Below are 20,746 nucleotides of genomic sequence, written 5' to 3' on the forward strand. Positions count from 1 at the left end.
AGCATTTAATTTATGAGCTGGATGCTATTCCAAAGTTTAAGCTAGGTAAAATGTTAATTTCTGCAAAGCACTTCCTCAACAAAAGCAGCTTTATAAATGGAATTTTATAATAACAATAAATCTAATATTTTCTTCAGAGGTCCTTAAACCCATTTAATCAGTCCTCTCAAATATGAGGGGAAAAAAAATCAAAATAGCAACATCCATCATCAGGTTAATTACAACTGGTCACACTTAACCTCTGATAATTTAACCAGGCAGAGTACCTTTTGCTCATAAAAGCTGCAGTAAGTGTAATGCAATCTATAAATATCACTGAGGCCACGGGTGCCCGAGCCGTGGAGTTTAACCTCTAAGCTGCTGATTTAAATGTGCTGGGCTATGAGCACTGCTGCTGCTCGGGTTCAGCGCTGACAGATGTCCCTTCCCAGGCCTGGAAAGGGGATGGATGAATGAAAAGCCTCCACGCCATTCATGGCTGCCAAGCAGCACATCCTTAAACGCAACCGAGAGCCGCATCCTCCTACAGCCTGCTGGTACAGCTCCAAACATCTCCCCTGCCTTCAGTCTACCTTTTCATATTTCTAGGCATGCCATTGTTTCGAGTCTTTCTGCTTTTGTGCAAAAGCATGGAGCCTTCTCTGCTCAGCGCCAGGGCCATCACTGTGCTGTTTGCAGGGCGGAGCGTGACCTCAGCCTGCTGCTCTCCCCGAGAGAGCGAATCTTCCATTGACGTCAAGGGCTCTGCACACAGAGGGAGGGAGATAAGCGTATTGGAGGCAGGATCTGCCTCGGGAACGGGAATTTTGCTGGAGGAATTTACAAGCCTCTCACAGTCTCCTCTCTCGATTAAAGCCGGTGGGATTATTTCAAAAATTCAGCTGCCGAGTCCTGGCTATTGGAAATCTGTCGCAGGCAGGGCTCTCTGCTGTTAACCCACCCTGACTGCTCATGCAAGACAAAACCCACCGTTATCTGCAAAAAGCAGGTCAGACGTAGAAAGGGCTGTGCCAGAGGGGGGTCACAGACAGCTCTCTGTATGGCATCTCACACCTGTGAGCTCTGAGGAGCGCTCAGAAAACCTGCATCCTGCTTGTGGTGCAGATTTTAAGCAATACGGACCTGTGGGTTAAATTAGGGAGGTTTATACGCAGTTTTATGCACTCCTTTCCTGAGAGAAAAACTGGGGATATCCGTCGGGCTCAGCATAGTGCCACAGCAGAGCTCTCTTTGAGCCAGGGGCCAAAGCAGGTAGGGCAGTGTGGGGCAGAGCTGGCTCCCTGGCAAGGCTCCCCAGGAGCAGGGTTAGCTGAGAGCCCCTGCTAGTTAGCCTGGGCACAATGCCACCCTGACGTGGCACTGCTGTTTGCATGTCTGCAGCAAACCTGGACTGCCCAGGGTCAGGGATCTCTGGATCTTGCTCTGCTCCATGTGAAGGCATTCCCAGGGTCAGCAAAGGGCCGACAGCCTCGCCTGCCACCGGCTCTGCCTCTGCAGCAAAGCATCCCCGCCTTGCTTTGCTGGGTCCTCTGGGACACAAGAACTGAGAAGCAACCTTGAGTTGCCTGGTTTAGACACGCCCCAGCACCCTCAGAAATACAGCCAGGGAGTGCAGCACTCTGCACAGAGACACCAGGCTTTGGAGAAAAGCTGCTTATTGCAAATACCATTACAGCAACACAAACCAGCAGCACGATCTGATTACACCACGGGGTACATTTAACCAGGATTATCTGAAGTCACATTTGTGTGCAAGCTTTCCCCTACTCTCATGCACAGTGCTGCTTAACTCTTATTTTTATGCTTTTTTGCAGTGGATTGGTACGGTATGCTTTACCTTCATTTATCATGTGCCACCTTTGCCCTGTTGTAGCTGTAAAGTAATGATGGCTGCACATCAACAGCAAGTTCTGGTCCCAAGCAAGAGACGACATAGGTTTGAAGAGATGCATTTAAAATAGCTAAATGCCAAATCTGGAGGGAAAGGAATGCGGCCAGTATGTGAGCAATGCAGCCAGTGATTATCATGGCTGGACTGTTATACCTGCTGGAACATTGTACTTGGAGCTTCTGTACACGAGGTCTAGTTAGGACCCCTGAAGAAAGTGATGCCCATCTGTGCAGATAGTGCATTACAGAATTTAGAAATATTAGTGACTGTACACTTTAAGCCTGAGTGAATCTTCAGCATGACCTCTCAGACCTTCTCCTGTTAGACACCAGCACAATCCACCTCTCATGTGCTGTCAAAGGCTGGAAGGACCATGGAGAAGGGCTGGTGTATGGGCTCACAGGCAGATCATATTCCACAAAGCAGAAAAAAAAAATCCCTTGTTTAAACAAAAGGTAAACAACATGAATGAAACATGAATGGACAGAAACTTATGAAGTTCCTTACCAGCTCAGCCTACCTCAGGGTCAAAGCTCATTCATAAATGTTTTGGCATCGCACTGGAAGGAACAAGATACTCATTTACAGCCAAGAGCCTCCTCCTTTCCTGTTTTCCTCCAGCCTCAACAGACCGGGGCAGGTGTGTTAGAACAATATAGGAAATGATCAGCTTTGATATACATAAGACAATGCTGATGCAGTTTGCAGATAACTCCCATACACAGCTGCAAGTTGCTGGTTAAGGTTTCTCAGCCTCGATCAGCACATTCAGTCATTGTTTCTGCTTGATACTTCATCCAGCCACCTTTGAAAATGCCTACTGAAGTGTTTAATATGAAGCTGGGGAAGAGACAAAGGATAGATCATATCCTCATGCACAAGATCTCGTCTTCACTTTCTTACTCTTCCTACACAAAACCACAAACTTTATAAATAGTGATAGTACCAAGGATTTTCAAAGTCTTCCTGCAAGAAATGTGACTCCCTGTCCAAAAGCTGCAGCAGTGAGTTCCCCAGGTTGACTGCCCTTATGTACTATTTTTTTCAATCATTTTGTTCTTTTCTGCATATTGGAATATAATCAGAAGGCCCAAAACAACAAGGAAAAATATTATGCTAAGGCTTCAGTATGATTTTACATAGTATTTTTTCTATTCTCTAGTTACCTCTTTTTTTAAAAAATAGGCCACATGTGAATTTCCAAAATATTCCGATCAATTAAATTAAGGCATTTCCTCCAGTTCTCCTACTTTTTTTCCCTCCCCTTAGGATTTCAAATAAATTGCTGGTTGTCTAAATGCCAGGGGAAATCAAGAATTAAAATACAGAGCCATTCAAAACATCCTCAAGACCGTAGTCTGACACTGTGGTTTCTGTCAGCGACCACACTTTCATCTTATTGGGATGCCCTTGAAAAAAACTCCTGCTGTCGGAAGCAAAACCTGTGCCCAATTCATGGAATACATGAATGCAATATAAACCCTCCCAGGCCAAGAAATTCCACAGACACCGCACGGATTAGCTGTGATAACATCTTTTCCCATAATATTGAACAGCAACAGAAATAAAAGACGAATGTTTTCAACGTTTAAAAACCCAGGGCCAGCCCAGCCCCTGAAGGAGGGCAGTGTGTGCACCACGGCATGGGAAGAAGCTGCCCAAAAGCTGGCTTGCCTTGTAGTGGAAAAATCTACCTCACCTATAGAGATTCACCTATGGAGACCTCAGGAGGACACAGAGCCTTCACAGCAGCGCAGCATCATCACCCTTGTACCCATCTCCACATTTTCTTTCTGCTTTAAAGACCCCTCAGCCATAGGTGAGGTCCTGTTTCCCAAGGACATGACAGTTGCAGACAGTGACAGCTGGAGGGACAGTGTGTAAAATGGGTTCCTCGTTGATTTAAACAATTCCCATAATTAACTTGATTGGTTACGCTCTTTGTACTCCAGTTCTCTTGTCTTTGCATTGCAAGCACTGCAACTCCTGGCAGAGCAGCAGGTTCCTCACAGGGCTCCCCCAGCTTCTCTCCTGACACGTTGGCCAGTGCCATGAAACATGCCCACTGCAGAGTGAAGGCCACGTTTGAACAGCCACTGCAGAGAAGATAAAGTTTCAAAATGCAAAGCTGGCCCCTCGACCCTGGTCAGGGATTAGCAGGTATTGATCGTGAAAATCCTTCCTCTCTGTGAATCACACGGGTTTCTCAGGCCTCCAAAAGACAGATGTTGAAATTCAGACTCATTCAGATTCATTCTCTCCTGGTGCTGTAAATCAAACAGTGAAGTGTAGCACTGTGCAGCCAAGAAATAACTGCCTCAGGAAAAGGGAGTTACAGCACTTCGAGATGTACCTGTGTACAGAATCAAATATGCTGGTGTTGAGTACTCCCAAGGATTCTCTTAACCCACCTTGCCAGGACACCCTGAGAAGCTCTCAGTAGTTTTCCACACTCTGTTGATCTCCACACCACACTCACTGCCACCAGACACAAGGGAGACTTCCCACAGCAGGCTCAAAGAGACTCATGAAGAACTTGTGACAGTTCCCCTCGGCGGCACAGATAGACCAGGAGAGAGAAGAAGTGACTGGCACAGGCACTGCTGGACAGCAGCAAGTTCAGGCAGACATGTGATGGGCCACAGCTCCAAGAGAATGGGAAGGAGAGCTGTGTTTCGAGCCCCAGGTGTGAGCTCTTTCCCCAGAAAACAGAATTCACACTCCTCAGTGGTTTTCTGGCAGCCTGTGCTGAGCCCTGCTGTCAAGAACGGCAAGGTGCCCGCTCAGGAGCTGGCTCCAGGCCCTGGCCAGGCATACCAGGGTGGATGTGACTGCTCTTGTTCATGGCAGAGCACAGTGATGTCCCTTCTCCCACACGTGTGCAGCAAACACGTCATCCCATGGAATGATGTGTCTTCAGACCTCCCAGGCAACAGGGGGTTTTCAAATACTGGACTCAGGAAAACCAACGGAGCCTCAGGTCTGAAAAGGCAGGCAGGGTGAATGCAGGTGGACCTTCTCTGGGGAGCTTTCGGGCTGATTATGAAGAAGTGGAGCACACAGAGCAAAGATGGACCAGCTCAGCCTGCCAAAACCAAGGAATTTGGCTCCTTAGGCAGGACAACGAGGAGATTACCACCCTGAGGTTACAGGGGTTGTTCTGAAGGGAAATGTTGTTGGCATACAAAGGCTCCAGGCACAAGACTGAAGAGAACAAGTTATTACAGTGTTCCTAAACAGTCATCTTGGGCAAGGAACATCACTTCTGCTGGTCTGGTAAGCCTGAGGAGAAAAGTGGTGCTCCCACATGTAAAGTTCAAGTGTGACAAGCTGCACCTAGTGCCCCAGCTCCCTCCAGATCCCTTTCCATTCCTGAGGGGCCTGAGGGGAAAATCGGCTTTCATGAAAGTCTCATTCAATGACCAAAGATGTTATTTTGAAATAAACAGGAGACATCCTGAAGATGCGACATAAAAAGCACCCCAACCAGGCTTTAAGAATAGGATCACCTCTTGAAAGGGGCTGGATGGTACTGTTGGTGCTCCTGGTCTGTCACTGTTGGCACTGCCCAGGTCTCACCAGGACCACCACTAATCTCCAGGAGCCCACTCATGAAGTAGAAAGAGGAGTGGAGGTCTTACCATTAAGGATCTAGTGAAGATTTACAAAGAATGCCTGAAATAAAGAGAAAACTCACAAACCGATAAATCACTAAAAAACAATAAACTGTGATGTGACAGCGGTAGGAATTAAGGGTGGCCGAAGAAAAAGGAAATATCTAAAAGGCAGGGAACGGTGTTAGGGGAAGGAGACAGATCCTCTACAAAGACAGTGGCAGGCAAATTAGAGAAGGAGCACAGAGGCGGATGTTAGAAAAATATAATGTTCCTGTGGGTGTATCACTTATCAGCCATTCTTGCACATAAAACACATTTTTTCAACATTTAGGAAAGAAAAAGAATGACTGATCTGTAATTAACAGAAATAAAGGCCTGGCCCAGATCCTAGGCTGGAATAACATTCTCGCAAAAATGAATTTTGCTGAATTATTGGCATTAGAAAGGGCAGGGCTGCTGCAGGAAGAGGGCAAACCCAGAATAATTGGAACAGTCTGCCCACTAAGAGCCACCCAGCTGGGGACCTCATTTAATAAGCTATTTAAATCCTATTTAACAATCCATTTAACAACAATATGACCCCACTGAAGGGAAACCCCAGGGGAACAATTTTGCATGTTTGATACGGGCACCTTTTGCATCTCTTGCTGCCAAAGTTTCCCTCTACCTCCTCCTTCCTGGGGCTCGCTAAGGACAGAAATCCCACGGCAGAGCTGCAGATGCTGTTTAGAGTTTAAATGGGAATTGCCTGGACAGTCCCTCGTCCTCCTTTCTCCCTGGCACAAGCCCACCCTCCACAGGCAGATGATATCTAACTTCATGGTTCCTCTGTCTGCCTCAGCAGCCTGCAGCCTCGCAGGTCTACTTGTTTTCACGGTCACCACCTTATGTCAAGCCATGAAAGTGTCTTTTCTACCATCAATCTGCCCTGAATCCACTGATCATGAATGATCCTAAGCACTCACGGCTCTAGACAGCACCATCACTGGAGCAGCACCCTGTCCACAGGACATCTTTAATAACTGTGCCAACTTCATCTCTACTACATGGTCTCCAACCTTCTCCTCCTCTCTCAGTCTCCTGTTTTCCTCCCCAACCTGTGCCAGCTGATGGAAAGCCAGGAATGCAGGCACAGCTACCACCCCCTTGAGTGGGTTGATTCTTCAAAGCAACTAGAACAACAAAGGGCAGCAATTTATCAGGAAAATATCAGCTGTCAAGAAAAGCAAATGCAAATCATTCCTCTGCTGACTGTTCTTTTCACGACTGCCGTGCAATTGTCTTGTTGATTCCCACAGCTGGATGCTGCAGCTTTCTCCTTGGCATATATAATTCAAAGTGATGCTAGAGCAACTTGACTAAATTGAAATTGGTTTCATCAACTGTGTGTGTTTGTGTCAATGACACGTGTCTTTTTTTTCCCCTCTCCCCCCATTGTCCACTAGCATGTTCTCCAGCCCAGCAGCTGTTGACATTTTGTTTGATGGCATATTTTCCCACTGGGAAATGATGCTTCCATTAAACTCAAGTGTTCCATGAGAAGGTACACAATTTGTCAACATTTTCACTAAAAATGGTAATTCAGACTTGACTGGTCTGGAATACTGCAATGTGATAAGGTCAAAATGCATCATCTTAGCTTCATCATTTAGATTTCTACATTATCATAAAGTCATATAACTTGACACCAGCTGATACAGGTGGAAAGCTAAATATCTGAGTCTCAGTAAAATATTTCACTGAAATAATAACTAACATGTGAGAAAGGAGAAACCTTTTCTAAAAAGAAATTGCACATGGGAAATTTCACAGCTTTCTATACTTGTTCTAAATTGGAATCCCATTTGCCTCAATACTGCCCAATCTTTAGTGTCTCTGTTTTCTCCACTAAGTTTTGTGAGTGCATGCACTGGTCTGGGCTAAGCATCTCTTTAGCTGTGGGGTTCTCAAAAGACAGTGTCAAGAGTCTAACTAGCTAGGGGATCCTTCCAGAAATTTGTCAGGTATGGAAATGTTTGACATGTAATAGCTGTATTTAAAACAACGAGTAAACAAAACACCAATTGTTGTGGTGCACCTGAGCAAACAACTGAAGTATAACCTAGATCAAAAATTTTTAATTACAGTATTAGAAAAGGCATTATCACCTAAATACAGCGACTGGTGAAATTACTCATGAATATGCAAATTACCTGACAAAACCTTTCTGTAAACACTTCAGTAATTTTCAGAGATAAACCTCAAACCAGCCACCTCTTTCATTTGCAGTTTTATTTGTTGATAAGTATCCAGTGCTCTCTACCTTATTTTTAGGAGACATTTTTAATGCAGTCATCATTTAAAAGCACTTCTTGTAGATGAAATGCATTAAATGTACCCAAGGTTCTCCTCCTGCATTAAAGGCTGTTTTAAAGCCTGAAGTACAGGAATTGTTATTTGCTTTTAACATTCAACATTGTAAGTGAAGACAAGTCACTGTGGGCCTCAACATCTGGCAGTGCAGGATGTAGCAAAAGTCCCAAAACCAAACATCACAATTTTACAATTTACAATTGTCCATCCAGGACAAGACCTGAGCCAAGTAAAGACCTCAGAGAACTTTAAGAAGCTGCACTGATGTTGTCCCTGCACAGACTACAGTGGGAGTTTCCCTCTTCTGTTCAGCTGGAGGAATGGGAGAAACCTGTAACAGGGAATACCCACTTTGCTAAGGCACTTCAGATTGTCCTGAAGATGAGCACCAGGCTGCCCTCAGAGAGGACCTCTGCTCTGAAGAGGTGAGATGAATGTGTACTGAAGCAAAAGGGAACCCTTCAACTGCTTTGGAAGGGGCTTGGTTCTTATCTGACCTGCTCTCCCAGAAAACCCCACCACTGTGGTCAAGTTCCACCTGTCCTATTCTGTTGCCTAAGAGGATGCAGATAGTCTCCTCAGGACCAAATGTGCGAGATGCCATCTCCACCTCTCTCACCCACAACTGCAATCATCTCCACTACTGACACAAGATTCATCAGAGAAGGAGTTACAAAAACGTGACCAATTCATAGGTGTTCCAAAGAGAGCTGGCTTTGCGGTCCTCACCTGCCTGCAGCTCAGAAACCTGATGCTGCTGAAGGAGAACCACTTCTTGACTCCCAGCCTGAGCCACTTTCTGTTTAGTGCAGGAGACTTGGTGAGAAAGTGAGAACAGCCAGAACCTGGGGCACAGCAGAGCCATGGACAGCAAGTGTGGACAGATCTCCATTTCACAACACACGTGTTTTCCGTGGCTGTCACGCTTCCCTCTCCTCCTGTGCCACCTGACCTTGTGAAAACCAGCCCTTAGGGTGGGGAACACTTAACCCATCTGGTGTGAGAGCACAAGCAGATTGCCCAGCTCACACCTACCAGCAGAACACACTGGTTTTTATTCTGATCGCCACAAGACGAGAAACTTCAGCACATGATCTAGATGCCACTGGGGGAAAAGGCCCCTCAGTCTGCCTTAGCACAAAGACTTCCCTAGCGTGGTCCCAGGGCCTCCTTGGAAGCCACTCAAGGGTCTTTTGTTTCCACACTTCCCCCACTGCACACACACAGATCCCCGGACTGAGATCCAACGTGTGCATTCACAGCCAGGGGGCTGAGGGCAGCCAAGGCCAGGCTCAAGGGCATGTGAATCATTTAGGTGGGATGTGTGTGACACTAGACTGTGGACCTTTTTCATCTCGAGGCTGCAAGGCTACAGCCCAAGCCTTAATTTGAAAGGTGATGATTACACAATCAATGATTTTTTTTTTTACACTGAAGATCTTGTTTTATCAGTAAGGAGGAAGCACACCATATATATAAATGTATGTGTATATATTCATATATATACAAAAGGCCAAGTATTTGTTGTTAGAATAACTGAAGCCTTAAGACTCTAATCAGTATTAGTCAGGATCTATTTTTTTTTTAATTTTACTCACAGGAAAGGAATTAACATTAGCATGGTGAGAACTGCTAAATACACGCTTCGTTTCTACTCTGTTTCCTGGTGCTATACTCTCCCTTTCTCAGTCTGTGTCCCAAGGCCAGAGGTTTCATTCTGGCATTTGGGGATGTTTCAGTGAATCCCCATCACCCTGAGTCCCCCCCCGCCCCCCAAAGAAAGGCAATGTTCATATTGATGTTTTCTTCCTCATGCTAGGAAGCACTTGGGGTCATTTTTATATGTTTGCTGACGTGCTTTTACACCTTCACTCTTTCTTCACTGGTCTGTAGCTCCACATTATATCTGCATTTACTATATATGATGGCTTTCATGTGTGCTAGATGCCATGTCTTTGTTACTCATAAAACCAGTTATGTCCATCTCCAGGTCTGCCTTTTTTGAACTGACCATGGGGAAGTTGTTCAGGGCTGAGGGGTCGCCAGTGCCAACCTTGCTGGTTTAGAGTTGAGAAAGGATCCCAAATAAATGACCCTGATTTTTGTAAACCTGTGTCTTCCTCAAGTGTGTTTCTACAGGTAACTCTCGTGCACATCAGAAGCTTCAAACATGTTTGTTCAAGCTGCTATTTTACAGCCTGACCACAGCCTCGCTCTTTACAAGGGGAAGTGAAGCTTTAGAAAGTGGCAATTAGCTCTGTAGCCCCAAGACACACATGGATTTGTTAATTCTGGGGAAGCTCTCCAGGATCTGGAAGCGCCTGTAGCCTATAACTGGGGAAATGCAATTCCATTCCCTGTTTGGGGGCCAGGGAGGGTGAGGAAGAAACTCTGGTCCAAAACAAGAATGGTAAGGAGTGCCCTGAGATCTGAAAAGAAGAGAGGACAATGTACACCTTGCTCTGCCATGGTTTCAAGCCACTGAATTATAAGAACATTAAAAAATAAATAAAAAATAGGAAAGAGATGCTATTTACAATGCATCTGCTCCTCTTCTGTGCAAACAAAGCATGCCCATATACCCATAAAGCACAGACCTAGAGATGCTTGGACAGACTCTACCCCTCTCCTCCACTGGTTATTTTCTCATTGCCTCAGACTTCAAACTATTTGCTCATAAACATTTTATTCCTGTTTTTTCCACAGCAGCAGGATGGCAAGGCTCCAGTTTTGTTTAGGGCTCGGAGTGACAGCTCTGATGAACACACTGCACAAAATGAACCCCTCCACAATCCAGTAACACAGCTCTCCTGTAAACACACGTGTGAGATCCAGGGGAGGCTCAGGCAGAGCCTGTGATACTCCTATCACCAGAAACCCAGAATATCCTGACCGTGTGCCATTTCTCAGGAGAAGAATGTGTGTGTGATTGTCACGGTGCCCAGCAGACTTATTTGCTCATTTTCCATCCCTGCAGTAGGATGTGTATTTCCCACCTCACGGAGATGGGAAAAAGAGCCCAGTGACTTTCTTTTCCTGATCTGACTGCCAGGCCACTGTCAGATCAAGGGATTAAGATACATTTTCCTAAAAATCCAGCCAATCTCATCTGGCTTTGCATACAGTTATTTGTAATTACCTTTCTTTTCCCTTAAAACCAATATAATTTTCCCCTAGTATTAGTGTCAGTTATACCTTTTAATGCAGAAGGCAAACATCTTTTAGCATAAAGTTCATTCTGCTCTTAAAAAATAATTAATTTGTAGAACTGAAGAGAGAACAAATGACTTCATATCAGAGCAGTGCCATAACAAAAAGGACTATAGCACTGAAGTAAAGCTCCTGAGCAACAAATAAAACATAGGAGTTGATTTTTTTTATATTCAATTCTAATAAGTAGGATCTTAAGGCAGCACTTGGTATACATCTTGAGAGGGATGTTAAAACTGAACAGGACTTAAAGATCTGGCTCTGTGGCATTGGCATGAAGCAGAATATTCTAAGCACTCCCTGTCTCCCAGGGAAGAGAAATGACTTTTTAGCCATCTTTCCAGTAAAGCCATCCCAGCCTGGCCCACACACGTGACTTTCTATCAGTGCAGTGAGTGTGTGACAGCTGAAATGCAGAGATATTGATGGGTAATTTTGTGAGTGCTTCTGCCAACAGATGCTCCTGTGATGTATTTGATGGAGGGAGAGCTGAGCAATGCTGACCGTCTGCGACACCCCCTCCATTTACCAGGATGAAAAAGCTCTCAGGACCTCTCAGGATGTGTCCTCACTGACAAAGAGTGAAATGCCCTTTTCAGTTTGCTGGGGAGAAAAATAATAAAAGCCAAAAGCAACAGGGTAAGGTTCAGAGAATGGCTGCACTTAAAAGTCATCATTAGCAGATGAGTCCTTGGCATCCATAAGCTCTGACTCCCTCTGACTGGAGACAGTATTGTCACTAACTCGTGACTCACTTCCTAATAGGGAAAAATAAATAATAGTGGAATCCCCAAATACCTATATTCAGCCTTCCGATTAAATTGAAAATGTGGAAGAAGAAATGTCTCCTCTCTTGAAATATAACAAAGGAATGAAACGCTCAAATATCTCATATACATCAGTTCTTGAAAAAAAAAATAAAAAAAGGAAAGCTTAATATTAACTAGGTCCAGCTGGCCCTGTCCCAAGCAGGGAAGATCTGCTATGCTACAGCTTTCCTAAAAAATCCTAAAACTCTCCTGGATGGAAAGGACACTGTAAGTGCTACTGATGTTACTGCGCTTGTGGGGATGGAGGGGGAAGTGTCAGCAGAGAGTGAGGTTGGGGGTCCTTGCTTGACCACACTCAAAGGCAGAGCTGATACACCAGCTTGTAGAAGGTCTGTCCACCCTGGTGACTGCACTGTGGTTCCTCCACAGAGGAACACACAACACCTCACCAGCCACATAATGCTGAGGTGGGAAATGGCAGGTCTCTCCCTACACACACACCCCGGTTTGGGGGGACACAAGGAAGAGGGGTGTTGGGAAGAGGCAGGGTAAGTTTCCTTGGGAACATAGACGTGGCAAATGGAGATTATTCAAGCAAAATTTTGATTCCTGTTCTGAGCACTGGATCTCAGCACGAACATAAATGAAAGGCATCCAAGCCTTTAAATTCACCTATGGCCGGATACGACATTGCCTTCCGGTCTTTTAAAAAAGGCACTGCCACAAAGCAGGGAAGTGGAAAACACTAAAAAAAAAAATAAATGTAATAATAAAAAGTCTGCAGATGTCCTAAATTACTCATTACCGACACCCATAACTCTCCCCACTCAATCTCTGGGCACCATAACCTCCATCCTCCTTCTCCCCCTCGGGTTATACAATGTTTTGCTCATTTACTTTCGCTCAAGTCTGGTAGCAATAGAATTAACCCTGGGCCAGACAACCTTTACATAATGTAGGGCTGGTGGTGGCCAAGCCACACTTGCACCCAGCAGCTCAACCACAGCAGAGCCAGGCTGGATCCACCCCTCGAGCCGGGAGCCTGCACAGGGGCGGTGCCGCTGATCGAGGCTGTGCCCTCCTCCGCCCTCACATTTTCATTTTCCAGCGGTAACACAGAATACAGCACAAATAAGCACTTCAAACTGTCCGTGCAGCCTCACTGCAGAACTTGGATGTCTTACTCCCACTCTTTTTTATTTTAAATAATAGTGAAGCATCCGCACCAGCCACAGCTGGAAGGGCAAGTCCATGAAGTGCTACTGAGCCCTCACCCACTGCAGCAACAGAAATCAGGCAAATAGCTCAAAAAAAAGGAGTTGGGAATTTTGTTTCCAGTCTGGAGAAAGAATATGAGATTTGACTGCCAGGCAGCTTGGTGTAAGGGAGCTCCAGCCACTGAGACCTGGGCAGAGACCTCAGGACAAGGACAAACAGCCATGTGCACTTGGTTCTTAAAATGTACAGATGCACAAAGCACTTCTGTAGGTACAGCCTGAACCCCACTGGCAGCGCTGGCCACAGAACAAACATGACAACGAGGACGTGACACTACACACCAGCAAATATTTCTAATGTCACAAAGCAGTATCAGAGGGCAGGCGTGCAGAGCTCAACCAGCACACACCACAAAGTACACACACACCGTGCACTCACGGGGCACGGCCTGCACCTAAAATATGGGTCAGTCAGCTGAAAGAAGGGTTTCCAGGGGCTGCAGATAATGAGAGAGGAGTTTAATGGGACAGCTGCTAGCTTGGGTCTGAATAGCTGTGTGCTGGCAAGGATCACCTGGATGGGAATACAGGATGGGAACACAGCCCCCCCATGTGAAGGCTCAGGAAGGGTCCCTGCTGAAGCACCCCAGGACCATCGATGGAGAGAGAGTGGAGCAGCAGAGGTGCTGGGGACTGGGAAGGTGAGCTGGCAGGAAGGGCACTTCTGCAAGCAAGGTGAGTCAACAGCTCAGGGCTTTAAAATGCCAAGCCCTCCATTACAGGAGTGGCAAGCAGGGAGGATTTATTGCAGCTGGCATTTCTGGAGGAAAATAATTTACCTCAGCCTTTTAATGCTGACAAATGCATACAAATCTTGCTAGAAAAAACACCCCAAAAAGGCGTGAAATATCATGGTATTATCTTTAGGAGAAGATTAGTTGAGTGAGCCTTTGCTGTTTTGTTCAGACTGTAAGGTTTGGATGATGCATTAGGAAGCACACTTGTGCAATCATTTTCCCCTCAGGCACGACATATAAAGGTATGTCTAGAATATATGCCTGTGGATGTCTACCACGCTCATATTATCAACACAATGTACCAAACCCTGTTTTTTTCCCTATTTTTCCTTTTTTTCAGTGGTGATAATGTCAAGAAGCTGGAGCACTTGGATTCAGCATTATAAGAAGCACTAATCACACTCTCTATGAGCTGATCTGGCTCTCTCCTGACATCCCTCTGAAGTTAATACAAATATGAACCTCACAAACACCAAAGTAAAGACTATGGAGAGGATCCTACTCCCAAGATTTGGCTATGGTACCCTGCCAGGCTCAGGAATGTGTTGTATTCCTTTCAGTTCCCTAGGCCAGGTCTTCAGCTGCTGCAAAGGAGCAGCAGTGGGGCTGCTGTGCCCAAGCTCCCGTTGCCCATCCTCTCTGAGGAAAAGGCACAGAGCCAGGCGGGTCAGGTCCAACCCACAAGCCTCCAGCTGCAGCTCCGCGGTCTCCCCTCACCACGGAGCATTCTCCAGACTCTCTGCTGAGCTCTGTGCCACCCCAGAGGGGATGGTGGAGAGGCAGCTGGGGTGGCAGAGCAGAGCAGAGCCCACCTCGGGGCTGGGTGCTGAGCAGGGGCAGCAAAGGGGAACGCCAAAACTGAGGTACAGGGCAGCTGTGCAGGGCTACGTGGGCAGGCAGGCTGATGGGGAGGCTCTTGGCAGGGAGAAGGAGAGCCATGAGCCGACCCAGGAGGAGAAAGGAAAATCAGCTCCCCATTCCTTTGCCAGTGCCAGCCTGGAGCGTCCCTGAGACGTGCAAGCACATCCCACCTCCCCCTCGGGCATGTCCAGTCGCTGAGGTCCTCAAAGGATTTAAACATCAACTTCCCAGGGAGGTCCCCTTAAACTTTGTTTATAAAAGGAGTAAACAGAAAGGTTAAGAGAAACGCCTGGGATCTGGCTTTTCGGGAAGGCAGCAGTGAGTTGCTGAGAGGAGCGCTGAAAATGCTCGTGCTCCTTTCAAAAATAAACAGTCAGGAAAATCAGGCTGTCATCTGTCAAGTAACAAACCAGTGTCAAAACAGAAGAGTTCAACCCAGGGTCCTCAAGTCCTTCTCCAGTTAATGCTTTCCCTAAACATTGCACAGGAAGCAAGGATTTCTCTGTAGCATACAGAGTCTGGCAGGCAGTGGGCCTTGAGTATCAAAGATTCAATAGCACACAGGTCTCCAAAGGGAAAGCATTAGATGGACAATTAAGATTTTCAGCTTCAGATGTTAGACCAATTTAAAATTAAAATCGTATCACCGGTATTTTTCCAAGTATGTCATATAAAAGCATACATCTATCTATGCAGCACCAAAAAAATACTTGAAGCTTATAAACATCAAGTCTGCAACTGTGTTAATTCTTCCTCTTGCTACAGAGATGAAAACATAACAAAAAAATCAAAGGACAAGATATCAGCTTCCTCTGTACTAGAAATCTATGAAAATAATCCACAAATATGAAAGGATTTGGGAAAAACAATCTGTAGAGAAATCTGACTTGCATTTCCAAAGTCTAAGAAACACTTCAAACAACAGAGATTAAAAAAAATTAAACTCTTTCAAAAGAAAGTAAAGCTTCTGAGTCTAAAGGAGTTTTAATCCTAGGCATGTTCAGTTTCATTTCATTCAGAGCTTGTGCCAAGCCACAAAATTTGGATCTGACCATTTCCCGAAGTTTAGAGCTTTTCCAATCCAGAGATTTCGGTTTGTACTCAACACTAATGCTGTTATTGTATGGGTCAAATATCTTATTATAATGATAGTAAACAGCAAGGGAAAGCTCTGAGGCCAGCCAGGGCTCCCTCTGCCAGTTAATCACTGAAAATGTTCACAACACTGGAACGAGGGATGATGCTGTGGATACCAGAACTGGCCACAAACACTGCAGCACTTACACAGCACATCAGAGAAGCAGTATCTGCACCCTAGGCAAGCAAATTCAAAGGCTGGAGCAAAAATGCCTATTAACTACTGTTGTTGAGGTGTCACAAAGAACCTTCGTGCTACTGTGGTATTGAAACCTGCTCCTGACCCCACCACTTCTGGCCACCTGCTTTCAGAAGTTTCCATTCATACATGTATGCAGATGAAGACATCTTCCATTCAACTCCCACTGCCTTACCAAAACTGAGTGGAAGGAAGCAAAGATCATGCACAATTGAATTGAATTTGAATTAAACTGCATATAAACTCCTGGGTGAAGGGAATGACTGTCAGGCATGGAAAGGCCCTGTTTCCTGCAGGGACATAAAACAGGAGAAGCAGCCATGAGCAGAGATTGCTGTAAAAAGCAAGAGAAAGGTAGACAAAGCTGAAGAATGCATCACAGCAACACACAGAAGTAAATACCTTTCATTGCTCTGTTAGAATAAAGCTTGCCTATGAAGATCTCAAAGCACTTCCAAAATGCCTGATGGTGCATTTGTCCTGGTGAGAACCCGGGCTCATTGTCCTTTATCAACAGAAACAGCAGCCAAGGTGACAAGATGCCTTGCTCCAGGCTCAGCAGGACGCTGATGGAGTTTGGGAATGAAGCAGAACTGTGCCTCTCCCCAACCCCTTCCCTGTGTACCACTATTACTGCCCCAGATGAGACCTCGCTATAATACAGGTAAACCACAGAAATGTCAGCTGCCTGAAAACTTATCATCCCAAAAAGCACAAACCATGACTTCTACAGCCTAGCCACTTGCCATTTAATTTCATTTTTGTGCATCAGCAGGACTGCAATTCTTTAATCTTGCTTTAGCTTGCAAAGCTGATTCAGTGGAGGGTCTCTGCCCTCATGCAAGCGAAGAGCTTGACCTGGCAAGTACAAATGAGTACCAGATTCTGTCCACCAGAACAAGTTGTTATGGTTCATTTCAAAGCCCTGAAGGAGGCACAGGATGTCTAAGAAAAACATACTGTAGGGCTGAATGAATGGGGCATCATTTTCCTTGACAGAGATGTCCTGCCTGGCTGCTTTGCTCTTCTTGTATTTTTGATACACAGTTTGGTGCCTTCATTCTGTGATAGTGGGACCTCTGCCAGGTGTTGCTACAGACATTCATAGTGAATGGTTTCAAGTGTGAAATCAACCCAGTTTTCTCTCTTTACAGAGTAGGGAACTCTCTTTGTGATCCAAATAAACCTTGAAGAAGGCTCCAAGCCAACTTCGTCACTGTTTGTTCTTACGTAACCAGGCTAGGAACACTCAGTACCCAGAGGTAACAACAATTCTCCTATATACCTAAAGAACTACATTTACTTTGAACTTATCAGCAGCAAAAGCCTGTCATCTTTGGACATCATCCACTAGAACTGCCCAAGACAAGTTATCTATTATTTTTGGGTGCCAACAACAATGGACTTGATATTGTCTGCATTTATCAGAACGGATTTGTTACCCAAGATGCAGATAATAAAAAACAATTCATTGCCTCGTGGGTCCAAATATTTTTCTGCTGAACTAAAGTGACTTTTTATATTATATCCACACATGAAATTCATGGTTCTAGGAACTCAAAGCAATTCATTCTTCAGGGCACAGATGAGCACAGCTGAAACCTGTCCACAAGGATCAGCTTCCACCTTTGCTTATGGTTAGAGCAAACGATGCAGAAGCCACAGTCCCTCTTGTCTCCACGCTGATGTTCTTTCAGAGGGCACCACAACCTAAATAGCTGTGTCACCCTTGGCACCAGAATCCCAACCAGTTTGCAGCAGCAGCAGCACCTGAAGATTTCAAGCTCAAGCACTGGAGGACTGAGGTTCTCCAGGAGGAGATCCTGGCAGCATCAGCCCCAGCCCAGACAGTGCTGCCACTGAGGGACTCCCAGAGTCAAATCCCCTCCAGTGCCCACCAGGGTCATCCTGACCACTACAGCCTTAGCCTAAAGTCTGACTGGCATTCACTGCTAAAAAATATAGGAGAGAAAAAATTCCCACCCATGTTGAGGAGTTATCACTGGAGAGTTCTCTCCCCAGGGAGGAAGGGGAGCAGAGAAGGCTCTGACATTAGAGTTCCTCTGAACCCAGCCAAAGGCAGGTGGGCAGAAATGGGCTCAGGCACCTCAGGGCAGGCTTCACATCACCTCATTGAAGCATCTGACTTAGGGGTCATTGGACAAACATGGAGCAAACAAGCTGCATTTGCCATCGGGGAGTTCCTGGAACAGGGATCCCCGGCGGTGTGGGGTGGGTGCCTGCACGTGGGTGCTTCAAAGGACCTTGCTGGAGGCCTGGCAGAGCCTGGGGCAGACTGGATGCCCCGCAGTGAAGCAGCTCTGATTTCAGACAACAGAGAGAGGTTGTTTGCCAGGTACTGCAATTGCTCTTAAATTGCTGCTTTGTTTTTTTCCTTGATGCTTCCAGAAATCTGATGGGCAGCAGCTGCCACCCTAAGCCAGCACAGGCACTGCAGGACGACCCTCGAGCCCAGGCTGCCTCTGGGCAAGCTGTGCAGCCAGGCTCTCCTCCTGAAGCTGTTAACAAATTTATAACTGCTCCAGGCCAGGCACAGAGGGAGAACTGTAACACGGACTCACCGCCGGGGTACGCACACACGGCCAAAACTGCTGGGGGACAGTCAAGCACAAGTCCCAGAATGTTTGACCTGCATAAAGGGCTTTAAGTTTAAAATGAAATGAAATAAAACCAGCATTTAACTGCACATACAGCTTGCTACCACCTCTGGTGGCCAAGCCAAAAGTATTAGGTAGAGTTAACTTTGGCTGACACCGCAGCATTTACTGTTTAATTTCCTGATACTTAAAAAATAATTTTTCAAAAATATCTGTATCTTGAATATATCTGTGTTGCTGGGAACAGCTCCTTGTTTCTTTAACAACAGCTGTGTTTTTGAATTCACATTTCACAGATTTTTCTCGTTCTAAACTCAGATCCATACAGCAGCACCCACAGCATCTTGGCACAAACCTCCCTCCCTTGGACAAATATGTCACCAGACATTTCTGGCAGACTGTCCTCTTACAGATAACCAGCATGCCGAGCTAAGAATAGGATTAGCTGCTTCTCTAACTACTTTGTCCAGGTGCCTGCAGAAAATCACTTGGTGTGGCTTCTCAGAGGGACAACACGAGACTGGGCTGGATCTCTAGCAAATTATTAGGAAGAATGTGAAAGCATGTGTGGGTGTTTGGGCAAAATACATCAAAAATCAGTGCCAAACATCAGACTTCAGCTGTCCAGTGATGCCTGGCTAGCCCAACAAGAAAACCTTTCCAAAATATTTTATCATGGGACAGTCAAATCATTATGCCTTCCTCAGTCATATGGAACTAGTCCTTGTCATGTGCCTAATACAACACATAAACAGTCCAAATTATATATGTAATTAAAAAGTAAAATAATTCAGGCAAACGAGTTAAGCCTTCACTGGAGAGCCAGATGTAGTGCAGGTGTGCTCAAAAGACTGCTGAGTAGTATTTATCATAAAACAGCTACAAGAGGTCCTAAAGCTTCATGGTCTTTTGTAGCATTCTGCAAAACATCAATTTTTAATTTTTTTTTTTAAACTGTGAAGGTATCAAGCAGCAGAAAAGATAATGTTCCCTGCAGAGACCCCAGTGGAGAAATAAGGAGAGAGGGATTTTGTATGGGAATCGAGTGTTTCAAACGGCACAAGGCAAAGAAGAATGTTATGTACACGCCAGACCCTACTGTGAGGCAAACAAGAGGTGATGGCACTGGCAAAAGAACTTGTGGACCTTGAGATAAAAAAGTAAGAACCAGAGTTTACTGCAGAGAGGCCAGCTGAGAATGCCAAGAAAGGCTGCAGCAAAGGGACAGGAATCACAACTAGGAAGGAATCGTTGGCGACTCCATGGGGAATTTTGAGTGGTTTCAGCTATTAGTGCAAGGGCACTAATTCTCTGCAACTCTGTGTTACACAGGTGACTGCATGTTTCTGGGTGTGTGTGTATGAAGCATGTGTCACACAAAGACAGCATGGAAACACAGTTATTCAGTGCTTAACACAGTTATTCAGTGCTTAGCCATTTTAATTCTTTTCTGTAACTGCACTTCCCCTGACTGCTTTTGAAGGGATCTGCAGTCTCTCTGCCAACACGCAGTGACGAAACTGGACAAAATAACTACATGCAAAAATATCCACTCCGTCAAGTGGAGGCTTCCTCTCTCTGTGTGCGTGCGAGGACGTAGTTCCCCTCCCACTGTGTCCCGGGGACACACCGATTGTCCCCCGAACAGCCGACGGGCCGGTCTCTGATTAGGCTCAGCCACCTTATCAGCTTGCCAAGCACGCACAAAGCACATCCCATCACCAGCCCCCGTCCTCCTCCTATCCCCGCTCCGGCATTTCCCTGATGTTTTTTCTGACGTGACCGCCCTCTGCACTTTGAGCCCACAGTTTTGGCGGGGACAGGAGCCCTTTGAGGAGGGAAAACAAAGCGAGAGCCGCGGGCAGATAAGGTCCCCGAGCCGTGCGATGCCCTCGGGGCGCTGCTCCGGGCACGGCCAGCGAGGCTTCCCCTGCCCCGCGGGGCTGCGCGATAAACGGGTGGCAACAGCTGTTCCCACATCACAAAGGAACCCAGGGCTGCGATAAGAGACTGAAATCCCCCGAGCCAAAAGGGGGACGCAGATAGAAAAGGTTTGGGGGGGGGGCACCTCTTCACA

The 20,746-nt window shown here is 46.0% G+C and overlaps 2 protein-coding genes across 3 annotated transcripts in view; both read right to left on the minus strand.

Moving 5' to 3' along the window:
- INPP5F (inositol polyphosphate-5-phosphatase F) overlaps positions 1 to 7,390 on the minus strand; it is a 278,232-nt gene extending 270,842 nt beyond the window's left edge. The window contains exon 1 of the mRNA XM_064663654.1: positions 7,387 to 7,390. The gene's annotated coding sequence lies outside the window, so the exon portion shown is untranslated. The remainder of the gene's footprint in view (positions 1 to 7,386) is intronic.
- Positions 1 to 20,746, minus strand: part of GRK5 (G protein-coupled receptor kinase 5) — a 156,156-nt gene that overhangs the window by 111,960 nt on the left and 23,450 nt on the right. The gene's annotated exons all lie outside the window — the stretch shown is intronic.

The sequence above is a fragment of the Pseudopipra pipra genome, chromosome 8 (assembly GCF_036250125.1).
Source record: "Pseudopipra pipra isolate bDixPip1 chromosome 8, bDixPip1.hap1, whole genome shotgun sequence".
Taxonomy (NCBI): Eukaryota; Metazoa; Chordata; class Aves; order Passeriformes; family Pipridae; genus Pseudopipra; species Pseudopipra pipra.